Source organism: Mixophyes fleayi, chromosome 1 (assembly GCF_038048845.1).
Source record: "Mixophyes fleayi isolate aMixFle1 chromosome 1, aMixFle1.hap1, whole genome shotgun sequence".
In the NCBI taxonomy this organism is placed as follows: domain Eukaryota; kingdom Metazoa; phylum Chordata; class Amphibia; order Anura; family Limnodynastidae; genus Mixophyes; species Mixophyes fleayi.
In genome coordinates this window covers 305,135,380-305,150,675 of record NC_134402.1, presented here as the reverse complement: position 1 = coordinate 305,150,675, position 15,296 = coordinate 305,135,380, and positions in this window count along the sequence as shown.

Genomic DNA, 15,296 nt, shown 5'->3' with positions numbered 1-15,296 from the left:
AGAAGTCAGGAAACTAGAAACTGACAGTTGGTGAAATGTATGTTGCTGCGGTGTAAGAAGCAGCATATAATATTTTCTCTGCAATAAAAAATTATCTCCTTTATTTTTGACACATATAGTCAATGTCCTGAATTACCTGCTGCTGATAATTACAAATTCATTTTTTGATTGTTAGAGGATGGTACTCCTGAAATCCTGCTGCCAGGTGTGGTGCAGATGTTTAAGGGGCATATTCAATTGTCCCAAAGTTCGAGCGGTCAAAAAATATTACAGTTAATACGGTAATCTCTCGCTGGATTTCAGCTCGCAGCTCCCTGAGCTGCGAGCTGAAATCCAGCGAGTAAATTACCGTATTAACGTTTTTTTCGCGCACGGTTACCGTAATATCGGTAATCGTGCGCGGTCCGCGGGATTTTCGGCGATCCCGCCGACAATTGAATATGCCCCTTACAATAGTTCTCTGCATCTATAGTTACTCTACCCAAGCTGTAACCACCCCAATCAACAGATTAAAAAAAAATACCACCCCTGAAATTCCAGCACAATCAAAATCATCAAGGCAGAATCCATTGCTCCAAAAAAAATAAAAAAATAAAAACCAAGGCAAAAAATGAGAAGTGATTGCTCAAGTGAAGGCAGATAGTAAAAGATTCAATGAGCCTTAAATGTCTCATCAAAAATGCTCATGAAAAAGATAAACAATGTACCTGGACCTGTTCTTTTTACAGAAGTTTCCCCTAAAGCAACAATGAATTTCTCTGTAAGCTGATTACTGTATTTGGTGACAGAAATACCGTGTATGACAGCGTACCAATGCACTTCAGTAGGAGAATAATTCATTTATGTCTACAATTAAAAGGTTACCTTGATAGCATGACCAGAGATGGATTAAGGCTTTGGAGGTTCCGGGACACTTAAGATTGGGGAGCCACTATGGTGTAAAAATAAGAGAACAGTGCCATAATTTAAGCATAGTTACTTACCCAATTTTGAGTCACATGGTTCTCAATATAAAACACTATTAAGCCCCTTGATGATCTAAATTAATAATATTGCCACCTTGATGATTGCAATTCATAATAGTTCCCTTTTTATGATTGTAATTAATAATAGTGCCCCTTTGATAATCGCAATCAATAATGGTTCCCTTTTTATGATTGTAACTAATAATAGTGCCCCCTTCATGGTTGTAATTAATAATAGTGCCTCTTTGAGTATTGCAATTAATAAAAATGCACCAGTATTGATCTAAATTAAAAATAGTGGTAATTTGATAATTGCAACTAATAAAAGCCCCTTTATACTTGATTGTAATTAATATTAATGGACCCTTGATGAGTGTATTTAATAATAGTGCCCTCTTAATGAAGGAATTAATAATTGTGCCCTTTTGATGATTATAATTAATAATATTGGCCCCTTGATGTGTGTAATTAATTATAGTGACCCTTTGATTATATACTTATCTTAGACCTCTTCTCCCTTCTATCTTCTGGCTGCCTTAAGCGATGCAGCAGTGACGCAATAACACTGCTACGCTTATGGGAGCCAGGAGCCACTGCATAGAGTCGCGTCCAGGAACAGATGCCATTGGGGCTGTTAAGGCAGCAGTAGCTACTGCCCTGGCAGAACTTGTTCCAGGACAGATGCATCATCCCGAGGGGGCTACTTGAGACAGGGGGGGGCCTCAGGGCACATGTCCCTTGCCCCCCCCCCTTAATCCGGCTGTGAGCATAACTAATGCAATGCAGGAAATGCAGCAGATGATGAAGCTTGAAGAGACCACCAAATGATACATATTGAGCTATTTTGGATGTACTTTGCTAATCTTGTCCTCACCATTGTTCTTGGATTTACATGTTTTTACAATTGTTTGGTAGTTATAGTTACTTATTTTCTGGAGGGAATCCAACTTCAATGGTCTTATCTGGGACTCAAAAGTAAATATTTTTCTGTTGCCTGGTATAAGTATGGTAGACTGCATAAGGATAATGGATTCTCCTCCTAAAACCGGAGGCTTTACAACCATTTTCTATGTATTTATATTATAAAGTGAGGTGGTTTACAAGCCTGGAGTACAATGAGAACGTATTAAATTATTTCACATAATTAATGCACAGTAATCTGTATAAAAGTAATAATGGGAAAAACCTAGAGATTCATCATTATTTGCATACGATGGGTGTTGAAAAAAATGTTTTGTTTGTGAACAATAATACTGTGCATGAGTTTCAGTTTAAATAAATATTTGTGAGATATCAACATATTTATTCAATTTACAATAAAAACATAGATGTGTAAAATGCCAAAATGTTAAATATTTATGGAAGTGGGGCATCTTGCAAAAGACAGATACATGTTTGTACATAAAAGAATGTGAAATTTTATTACATAAAATATATGCTTTTATATATATATATATATATATATATATATATATATATATATATATTATTATCGTAGATGTGTAAGGCGCCACAGTGCTCCGCAGTGCCCTACAGTGGGGAAAATAGTACATACATAAGACACGGACATACAAGTTACACAATATAAACGCAGACATGAAAGCAAAGGGTATGAAAGACCCTGCTTATTATAGAGCTTACATTCTAAATATTTATATATTGTAGAACAACCACCCTTCTGACACCCAGCAGACATCAGTCACAAACAGCTTCTTGCTTGAAATCAACAGTGCTTTATTGTTCACATCACAATAAAGAGAAAACTCTCATTAGGATGATACCAGTAAACAACATCACATTGCCTACACCTTCTTGTGAACTTAATACTAACTAACACAGTGCAGCTCTCTAACCACTGGCTGATTTGTTCAGCATCAGTCACAATGCACAAGTGCACAACTCAGATTTAGATACCATAAACCCCACCCTCCTCCGACTGTGTCATGCCAGTTGTTCAGATTGCTGTATCATAGACAGGCTAATCATTCGTGACAGGTGGGTTTTCGGAGAACGCCTGAAGGTTTGAAGACTAGAGGAAAGTCTTATTGTGCGAGGGATGGAATTCCACAAAGTGGGTGCAGCCCAAAAAAAGTCCTGTAGCTGGGAATGGGAGGATGTGATGAGAGTGGAAGAGAGACGCAGATCTTGTGCAGAACGGAGGTGAGGAGTTGTGAGATATTTTGAGACAAGTGAGGAGATATATATCGGTGCAATTTTGTTGATGGCCTTATATGTTAGTAGAAGGATTTTATATTGGATTCATTGAAAAACAGACAACCAATGTACAGACTGACAGAGTGGCTCAGCAAAGGAAGAACAGTTTGCAAGGAAAATCAATCTAGCCGCTGCGTGCAAAATCTATTGTAGGGGTTTGAGTTTGACTTTGGGAAGACCAGTAAGGAGAGAATTGTAATGAGGGAGATGATGAGTGCATGCATTAAGGTTTTTGCAGTGTCTTGCATGAGATATGTGCATATTCTGAAAATGTTCTTTAGATGTATGTAACATGATTTAGATATAGAGTCAATGTGGGGAACAAAGGATAGTTGTGAGTCAAGTATTACACCTAGGCAGTGAGCCTGCCGGTGGGATTAATAGTCATATTATTTACAGAAATAGCAATGTCAGGCAGGAAGCTTCTGTTTTTGGGTGGGAACATTATTATTTCTATGAAAGATTTGTAAGTTTAAGTTGGCGAGAAGACATCCAATATGAAATGGAAGAAATACAGTCAGTAACGCAAGACAACACAGATGGTGAGAGATCAGGAGAGGATAGATAGATCTGTGTATTATCCACATAGAGATGATACTGAAATCCATAAGAGCTATTTAGTTTTCCAAGAGAGGTGGTGTAGACATAGAATAGCAGAGGACCTAGGACTGAGCCTGTGGTACTCCAACTGATAAAGAAGCGGAGCAGAAGTGGATCCAGAGAAATTAACACTAAAAGAGTGATTAGATAGGTAGGATGAGAACCAAGATATGACAGTGCCTTCAAGACCTAGGGATTGTAGTGTTTGTATGAGGATAGAGTGATCAACAGTGTCAAATGCAGCAGAGAGATCCAGGAGAATTAGAAGAGACTAATGGCCTTCAGTTTTTGCTGTGATCAAATCATTGACAACCTTGGTCAGCGCAGTCTCTGTGGAGTGTTGAAAGCGAAGGCCTGGCTGAAGAGAATCCAGTAGGTTGTTTGCTATAAGAAAGTGTGTGAAGTGAGTGTAGGCAATCCTCTTGAGGAGCTTGGAGGAGCATGGGAGCTGAGAGATGGGGCGCTAATTTGAGAGAGAGTTTGGATCAAAATTTTGTTTTTTCAAAATAGGAGTAATCACTGCGTGAATAGTGATAGAAAAATACCAGTAGAGAGAGATTACAGATTTTAGCTATCCGGCTTGAACTATCCTCAGGATATGTGATTTCTGATAATGCCACCAATATTGTGAGAGCATTACAGCTGGGTCAATTTCATCACACTCTCTGCTTTGCTCACGCAATCAACTTGGTGGTACAGAGCTTTTTGAAAAATGACAGGGACATGCTGGAAATGCTGTCTGGGGCCTAAAAAACTTTGGAACATTTTCGGCATTTTGCAACAGCATGTAGGAGATTGCTGCAGCTGCATGAACAATTTAATTTGCCCTGCCAACTGAAGCAAGAGGTGGTAACAAGTTGGAATTACATACTTCTGATGATGGAGGAACAGCGAAAAGCCATCCACGCTTACTCAACAAGCCATGACATTGGGAAAGTAGGGGGAATGTACTTTAGCCCAGTGCAGTGGAGAATACTTTCTGAGTTGTGCAATGTGCTGAAACCATTCAAAGCAGTCACCTGTGAAGTGGGTTCAGACACTGCTAGCTTGAGCCAAGTGATTCCCTTAATTAGACTTTTGGAAAAGCAGCTCGAACAATTGAAGGAGGAGATGAAACAAAGCAATTACACTAAGAATATCGGACTTGTAGATCAAGTACTTTATTCGCTTCACCAGGATCCAAGAGTTATCAAGATCTTGAAATCGGATCACTACAGTTTGGTGATTGTGCTTGATCCTAGGTTTAAGAGCTGTGTCTTCTCTTTTTTTCCAACTGATCCAGATTTCAAGAGATGCAATGAGCTCCTGGTGAGCAAGTTGACACCTCAAGTGGTACATGGCATGACAATGTCTCCTACTTCATTTTCTCAGGCAACTGCTGCTAGGAAAAAACTTTTCCAAGAGACCCAGGAATGATGCAGATGAGAGCACAACATTTTGACATCTGGTCTGGTCTAAAAGAATTGCCCAAAAATCTGCCTTAACTTCACCTGATCCAAATATCAACATCCAAAGAATGGTGGAGGATTATTTTAATGACAGTATACAAATAGACATGTCAGACAGGCCCTTTGCATACTGTGAGGAACAAAAGGCAATTTGGAGACCCATGTACAAACTTGCTTTGCAATACCTAAGCTGCCCACCATCCAGTGTGTACTCAGAAAGAGTTTTTAGCACAGCCTGGAACCTTGTCAGCAATCGGCGTAGGAGGCTACTTCCTAAAAATGTATAAAAGATGATATTCATCAAAATGAACTACAAATTCCAGGAGGAAGGCCTTTACCGGCAATGACGTCAAAGTACAGAGACTTCTGTAATGGTGGATTCCAGCGGTGATTAATTAATATTGTGTGAGGATGTTGTACACACTGAATTGGATGAGGATGAGGCTGAGGGTGATGACAACAACATTTTACCACTGTAGAGCATTGACAGCACTATTAGCTTTCCTGCCTTAAGCCCATTGGTAGCTTGTTTTGTGGGGTTCCAAACAAACCAAGCACTTCAGCCACAGAAGTGGCAGTCCTCGCTGAACTGCTTGGTTTGTTAAACTGTACATGTCCTTTTTATAACATCTAAGATAAGGGTGGAAGGAAGGGCCCAAGGACAATTCCATCTTGCACTACTTTTCTGCAACTATTGTGTGGCAATGTTTCCTACATGTGATATAAACTGCTGTGTGTTTCTGTCATTGCTCTGGCGATTAGTAACCAGCCAGCTCACTGCAGTCTTAGAGTTCATTGACAGCATGGCACTCTGGGGGAGCCCAAGGTCCAGACTGGACCACCAGGGAACGGTAGGAACATATCATCTTTATTAAATAAATGAAATAGATTTAAATAGACATTTTACAATCCCAGCGCCTAGTGCCCGGAATTAACCCTTGCTTACTTACCAGCGCTGCAGCGCCCATAGATTAAAATTCTAGCATTCATTTATTTAAACATATGTTTACTTCTTGGCTTCAAAGAATGAACATTATTAAGATGAATACTCCCAAGATTCTATTTTTACTTCAAACCACTCCAACATTACTTCCAAATTCCGAAATATTTTTGAAAATTATTAGAGACTTTGTATGGAGAGGGGGGGGGGGGGGAGCTTGCTTTAACGTTCTGACTAGTTTTCAATGCAGCCTAGTGACCCATATACAATACACAGAACATTTCAGTGCTAATGCAGGTACCCCAAATTTCTGTTAACATTGTAATGAAACCCCGCTAAATCTCTAGAGGATTTTTGATGCAGATCATTTAAAATCTCTAGTGGCTTTACAATACAGACCAATACAGACTCCACAGACCTATGATGGATTTACTATATAAACAGCAGATGTCTGGTGGTTTTACTATACAGACTCCACATCTCTAAATCCCCTTCCCCCTCCCTCGTTTTGTTGTTTACTGCACACCCCAAAACAATGGTACCTTTTTTGGAAGTGATATATTTAGATCTTTAATATGAAGTAATAAATATTAATGAAGATGTATGGATATGTAATACAGATCCACACAAGTCATCATGGTATGAACATTAATAAATAATCAAATATTGACAGATATAAATGAATTTTATTAAGCAAGATATACATTTGAAAGCCCTAATAATTGTTTAGCACATTACAATACATTGTTATGTTTCATTATTTTAAAGATATAGTTAAGAAAGTTTTAAAATTTAGAACTAATAAAGATTCCATTTTTATTTATACACATTTTATTTATTTGGAGTGCCCCATTCAGAGGTAACATTTTTCATCACACCTGCTCACAGCGATGTGATTGCTGGTAGTTTTATTTCCGCCATTACCCTCTTACATGGCACTACCTGATAGTGTGACAATTGTTAATAGCAGATAGAAGTCTGGCTAGTAATCAGCCTGTGAGGCCATGGCTAATCTGGACCACCACTCACTCACCAATAAACATATTGCTCTGTAAACTAAAAAAAAGTGCAGAGAGGAAATTGACGATGAGGTAACCAACACATGGCGCACTATCTGTTCTCTGAGACTCCGACATCTAAAAATGCTGCCTATTAATGGAATCTCAGAACACTGACTAAAGTTCCACAAATTGGCAGGAAATAAATACTCTCTCATTTACTTAAACCTCCCTTTCCAGGCCTACTATAACAAATATAAATGTTACCACACAAGGACCTTCATCAATTTTCATTATTTCTGTGTGACCTTTCTTGATTAGGAAGAAAGAAAGACGAACATTCTCAGAAGTGGACTGAAAGGAGCAGTAACTTCAGCAGAGAGTTGAATTTATATTCCAGACTTGGTGCACCCAATGGTTTTCTTCTAGGAGAGAACTTTGCATTCTGGGACGTCATATTCGGTTATAATCTACTATTTATAGTTGCTGAATAGTAATAAATTACGATTTATGGAGCTTTCTGAATTGACGTTTTCTGAATTGAATGTAATTCTACTTGCTAATGGACTCATTTGATTTGATCTCAAATGCAATATTCCACTATAATTTACTACAGTAAATTTAAAACATTATAACAAAAAAATACTGATTACCAACAGTTAATGTAAAGCAATGAAATGTTATGATATGTTGGTCACACATAGACCAACCTCATGTCACCTGCCAAAGTGGAGTGACCCAGCTGACTGATGCTCTGGCCAAACAACCAGATCGCTAATGTGGTCGCTAGATGACCAAAACCTCAGCCAACAACTGTTATTTACTGGCTGGATTTTTGGAAATGCCCAAACATGATACAGTTCATTTCAATCAGATGATACTTGGGCCTGCTAATCATTTTAAAGCCACACCCAGTCCTATATAGGACTGATTTTTTTGTTATTGGTGTGGGTGCAGGCGCCTTCACAAATATGTGTATATATGAATATGCAAAAAAAATCTCTATGTTTATAAAGTTTCTGAATGCCAACCACATTGAACTTCTTCTTTGAGATGAATAGTGCATATATTCTGCTTGTTGTTTATTAAAGTTCTAGGCAACTAAGCTTTTGCCAATATCTTGAATGTCATTCCTTACAGGCAAACCTTGCAAAGCCACTAAGTAACATGAGAGTCACAGTAAAAGAAAATGTTTGCAATCCCTCCTATTGCAATATGCTGCTCCCCGAATCAGCTATTCTACAAATTATTTCATTCAAACTTAATGTTATAAATGCCCTCAACCTGTATGAATCCTGCATGAAATAATATTCAGGAAATCCATCATTAACCTTTCAAGTTAATCCATCTACAAATCCACATTTTGTATTTTCTGTTATTGCATGTCCATATTATTCAAATTGAAAGCTGCATTATTTCTAACGTATTCCCTATTGTCACAAAGCCTTAAAGCATGGCACATTACTTTTCAGCAATCTGGAATATAAATCAAATGCCAGCATTTGACATAAACTCAGAATAGAGGAATACAAAAACAAGGTTCTATGGTGCACACAACATTTCATATATTTAAGCAATCTCCTGTATATCCCCAGAACATACACCTGATTGTGTGCTATGGACTAGTGTGTGACAGTGCTGCCTATCCAGAACGACTGATACCCAATCCAGTGGAATAGCTGCTAACGTTACTTGCTGGCAGGCATGTAGACCTGCTTAGTGGCTTCCACATGGCTGATTCCACAAAATACTGCCAGAAAGTCAATCTATATGATAATGAATAAGGATGCGGCACTGCATTCCTTCATTTGAAAAACCAAATACTATTTAAAAGTATAACAAGTACATAGCAAGAAAACTAATGCCTTAGTCCAGTGGTTCCCAAACTTTTGCAGTTCGCGGCACCCTTAGAGTCTCCATAATTTTTTCAATGCACCCCTCCAAAATAATTATCGAGCAGTCCCGCTTTATAAGTAGTTAAAAAAACGTAATAAGTATTTAGGTCAGGACAGAGATACTTATTTAGTTGTATGCAAAAATAATACACATAAATCCAAAGGAAATTAATATTTTTATATATATTTTTTTCAATTATATTTCTGTCAAAGAATAATTTACAGCTAACACACACTGTACCCCATTCATCTCCACACACTCTGTGCCCTCCTTCATCTCCGCACCCTCTGTGCCCTCTGCATCCACACTCTCTGTGCCCCCTGCATCTACACTCTCTGTGCCCCCTGCATCCACACACACTGTTCCCCCTGCATCCACACTCTCTGTGTCACCTGCATCCACATACTCTGTGCCCCCTGCATCCACACTCTCTGTGTCACCTGCATCCACACACTCTCTTCCCCCTGCATCCACACACTCTCTGCCCCCTGCATCCACACACACTGTGCCCCCTGCATCCACACACTCTGTGCCCCCTGCATCCACACTCTCTGTGCCTCCTGCATCCACACACTCTGTGCCCCCTGCATCCACACACACTGTTCCCCCTGCATCCACACTCTCTGTGTCACCTGCATCCACATACTCTGTGCCCCCTGCATCCACACTCTCTGTGTCACCTGCATCCACACACTCTCTGCCCCCTGCATCCACACACACTGTGCCCCCTGCATCCACACACTCTGTGCCCCCTGCATCCACACTCTCTGTGCCTCCTGCATCCACACACTCTGTGCCCCCTGCATCCACACACACTGTGCCCCCTGCATCCACACTCTCTGTGCCACCTGCATCCACACACTCTGTGCCCCCTGCATCCACACTCTCTGTGTCACCTGCATCCACACACTCTCTGCCCCCTGCATCCACACACACTGTGCCCCCTGCATCCACACTCTCTGTGCCACCTGCATCCACACACTCTGTGCCCCCTGCATCCAAACACATTGTGCCCCCTGCATCCACACACAGTGGCGCACGCAGGGTACTGTACAGCAGCCGCAGCGCTGTCAAAGAAGCGTCCGCGGCAGTGCTGTATTGTAGTATAATACAGCACTGCCGCGGATGCTGCTTGACAGCGCCGCGGCTGCTGTAGAATTCAAACGCGCCGAAATGGAGCTCCATCTCGCAATATTTTTTTTTTTTTCCGGGGGGGGCGGAAACCCCCCCTTCTAAATCCTGCGTTCGCCCCTGACACTCTGTGCCCCCTGCATCCACACACTCTGTGCCTCTCTGCATCCACACACTCTGTGTCCCCTCTGCATCCGCACACTCTGTGCCCCCTGCATCCACACACACGGTGCCCCCTGCATCCACACTCTCTGTGCTACCTGCATCTACACACTCTGTGTCCCCTCTGCATCCGCACTCTGCCCCCTCGCTCTGCCCTCTCTGCATCTTCGCTCTGCCCCCTCTGCATCCGCACTCTGCCCCCTCTGCATTCTCACTCTGTCCCCTCTGCATCCGCGCTCTGCCCCCTCGCTCTGCCCTCTCGGCATCTTCGCTCTGCCCCCTCTGCATCCGCACTGTGCCCCCTCTGCATCCTCGGTCTGCCCCCTCTGTATCCCGCCGTGGACAGGAAGAAGAAAAAAAAAAAAAAAAAGAAAAACTTACCAATCCTGCAGCGTCCAGGACCCAGCATCCTGCCGCTTCTCACTGAAGATGTCGGGCGTGATGACGTCACGCCCGACATTCAGTGAGAAGCGAGGAGGGAGGAGGATGCTGAGTCCTGGGCGCTGCCGGATTGGTAAGAGTGAGTGTGGACAGAAAAAAAAAGTATAAGGACTACAAAAAAATACAAGCCAGCCCCATCTGACCAGTATACAATGCAGTTTTATTCTGGTGTTCAGTGTAAGATAAGATGCAGCATCCTCAATGATATATAAAATATAACACAGAGCCTCACCCCCACCCCGTCCCAAAATTAAGTCCAAAATACAATGCATATCCCTTCTCTAATACAAAGATACCTCTGATGTCCAAAATACAGTGTATATTCCCCACTGTAGTGTAATAAATAGTGCATCACCCTCGCTATATGCAATGGATAGTCTCCTCTGATGTCCACCATACAGTGCATAGTCCCTTTAGATGTCCTGTATATACTGCATAGCCCCTTCTGATTTAGAGTATACAGTGCATAGTCCTTTTTGGTGTAAAGTACACAGGTACAGACTACTGATACTCAACATACAGTGTATATAGGCATCTTTGATTTCAAATATACAGTACATTACTAGCTGTGATGAACAATATACATCCTAATCCTCAACAATATTTATTTATGTTGCACCACAGATTCCACGGTTATGCACTGTCTGCAATACGGAAAATAGAAGCAAATCCCTCTTTTACGTCCAGCATACAGTGCCTAGCCTCCACTGTATGTAATCAACTTTTGGTGGGGTGCGTGGTGGTTACTTCCAGTTTATTGCTAATACATGAGAATAATTCACAGTTTTACTGTTCTAAGCAAGATTGGCAGCTGCAAAATCTACCAACAGTTGTAGCAAGCAATCATTTTTTTTTCCTGGCAACACTTTCAAATCCTTTTCAAACTAGCGAGAAATAGTTACCTAATAAAACGTCACAGTGATTTCAAGATTAGTCTTCCCCGAGGCTGTATGAATGCAAGTTATTCAATAATTGCCTATGATTAAGCAGCTATGGAGCATTGCACATTTCTTCTCATGTTTAAACTTTTCATTGCTGATCACGTGTACATTTCTTCTGCTCATTAGTTAGTTTATCTATAATCTCAAAGAAAATGCATTCTTTTCTGGAACTGCTAAAAATAACATATTAGAAACAAACCAAGTGCACATGCAAATGTATGTAAATTAATGTAATCTCTGTCAACTGCTTTCTGTAAATATAATAACAGTTAAAAAAAGCTGTTCTTTATTTCCATCACTCAGACTGAGAAACGAGTATTTATATCCGTAACAGCAGATGGAACATTCGTTAATGGTGAGAAGCAGTTTATCCTGTCAGCCACTAGAGGGTTTCTACAATATCAGCTATGTACTTACTGTATTTTTAGAGAAGATTACCACTTTTAATCAAAATCCTCCTGTTGGTGGTAAGTGATTTGTAAGCATTGTTGTTGATTCATCTGCTACTCTATGGTTGAAAAGCATAGGGGTCTATTTGATATGGGCACAGGGCCATCTTAACACCATTATGGCCCCCGGGAAAAAGCAGTTCACTTGGGCCCCTACCTACACAACCACTCACACAAATAAAAATGTAAATTATCAATAAAGTTAAGTTTATATTTATTGGTACCTGCAACAAAAATCAGTGTCTAAACATTAAAAAACATGCTGTACAGCTGTGCCTTGATACATGGGTGAATAGATTTTTTTTCTGTTGGGCCCTGCCTATGGGGCCCCTATGCTCGTGGGGCCCCTGGGCAACCGCCCAGTGTGCCTAGGGGGAAAGACAGCCCTGTATGGGCAGCTATATTGCTGTGCTTATAAACTATGTAGCACTTAACCTCATGTCTTATAGATTGTAAGCTTGCGAGCAGTACTCTCCTACCTCTGTTTGTATTACTCAGTATTGCTTTATTTCTGAATTTGTTCCCAATTGTAAAGCGTTTCGGAATTTGTTGGCGCTATATAAATAAATGGTGATGATGATTTTGTATCTTCACTTATCGCAACTATACAGAATTTTGAACTGCCGCTATTTACCATGCCGTGGCTGCTCTAGGAGCCACAGAGAAGACTTCCCTCCTCCGAGATGATATTTTCCTATTCAACAGCAGTCAAACACTGTCTTTGATTGCTCTATTGTTAACCCTTTCATAATTTACAGAAGTCCCTCTGGAGAAAACCTACATTTTCTCTGGAGTTTTAGCTCATTGCAGGATAATAATTAGACCATATAATTTAAATGCGTCAACATCTCTGCAGCACTTAGGGTTAACTGTTAACCGTGCAGCAATTATGTTGCAATAATATAAAAAACGATAACAGTAGTCATGTATGTCTGCCAAGTTGTATTATAATTAATATTAAAGGGAGGCGAATATGAACGAGCAGAGGAGCCATACCTAATCTTTTATTTTACAGCATATGTGGTGCAGTTATACAAATAGAATCAAGAAGCTGCAAATCAGGAAGGTGAAGAGACAAGTTCTCCTGTAGTAGTTTTCCAAAATAGAAAAATGTATTTCAGGTCTCTGTCCATTCCTCAGGGAACATTGGCTAATTTGCCAAAAGCCGTGTAGGAGAAGTTAATCTGATTGATTCACGGCTTCTTGGTTCTTCTTATATAATTGATATATTAGAGCCAAAAGAAGATCTACAATAAGCCTACACCATTCATCATATAGGTGATGCCCGAGGGCTGAACCTTGGACTCTGTTGATGTGGTGCTATTCACAATACAAGCGGGATGCCATATTATAAACTGTGTCTATATAAATAATAAGCTTAAAAAAACTTGTGCCTATTTAGGAACCTCTGAAGAGGTTTTTTCATGGTAAATCCAGTGAAAACTGCAGTTTTCTGAGGATTTAAGTAGATGCCTATGATTATCAGAGGTCCCAGCATCTTCTATCATAAATGCAGTCCCCATAAGTAAAAAAAAATGCCCTATTTATCAATCACCGAAATTCAGAGTTTGACCCCGAGAGCTGTCATTCTATCCTATGGAGAGCTCCTCCCCATCGCAAATTGCGCAAAGGCAATTGCCAGTGTCGGACTGGGCATGAAGGACCCACCGGAGGACTGCAATGCTAGGGGCCCACCAGAGGGGGTGTGGCCAGCCATCATAGAGGCGAGACCAGACACAAAAGGGGGAGTGGTCAGCCCACAAAGGACAGCTAGCACCAGGGCCGCTATCAGGGGGGTACAGAGGGTACTGTTGTACCGGGCCCGGGCTCACCAGGGGGCCCGGTACAACAGCGCAACACAAACTTACCTGGAGGCACGCTGTCTTGCAGTCCGCTGGTCTCCGCTACTCTGCGCTGATGTCTTCAGCCTGGCTGTCACCATGATAGCCAGGCACCAGAATGCGATCGCAGGGGTGGAGGAATCATACCCCTGTGATCATGTGATCTGGTGACAGCCAGGCTGAAGACATCAGCGCAGACCAGCGGGCTGCAAGACAGCGGACCCCCAGGTAAGTTTGTGTTGCGCTGTTGCTCATGGGGGTGGGGGCATGATTTCTGATGGCGGCCCTGGCTAGCACCATAGTGTAGTATATAAAGAATGCAGTGTGTATATAAAGAGTACACAGTCTTGACCTGCTCCTTAGATTGGGCAGAACAGTCACCAAAAATCAGAATTGTCCCACTAGAATCAGAACATTTGACACACTATCCTACCTGTTCTTGTCACTTCCACCACCTGTGGCTGCTGGTTTCTTTAGTTGCGGCTTGATCCTGGAATGTTGGGGACCCTGTTTTGAAAAGAAAATGGGTACATTTAGAAAATTCCAACCAGCCCCGGCGTTAAATCAATAGGACCCACAATTAATACTTAGGCCTTCCTCCAGCCCCAACATTAAACTAATAGCATTCCCATTTAATAAATAAACCTATTCTCTCCCTCCAAACAGCCCCAGCAATAAATGAATAGCATTTACGTATAATAAATATACCTATTTCCTGCAACCATCACTGCCATTAAATAACGGCAACCGGAACGTCACTTTTGATCTCCACGTCCCGGTTGCCTGGGCAACAACAGGGACGCTTCAGGTTCCCTGTCGTGGCACCCGGCCAGCTGGCCAATAGGCGGGCGTGCGCACGCAGGGTAACTTAGGTGGTAGCCAATCATGGCTATCTAGATTATCAGGAGGCAGTGTCTTTGGGTGGTCTGTTTATTATACAGCTGAACACTGCATCACTATTGGCCACCGGGTACATTATCTATTAGGCCACTCCTCTGGACACTTCTAGGGGCTCTTCCCTGATTGGCTACTTGGACTATTTAAGGCAGTGAGGACTAAGCCTCACTGTCGGTTATAGCGTCCTGTTCTCAGTTCTGCTGCTTGCTTGTTCTCTCTCTGCTTGGTGTTAAAACCTGTGACTGACTTCCCATGTATGACCCTCGCTTGTTCCTGGACCTTGAACCTACGCTTCTGACCCTGACCATTTGCCTGAATACCGGATTCTGCGCCTCCGCCAGTGCCCCTGACCTTTCGCTTGTCCCTGGATTCC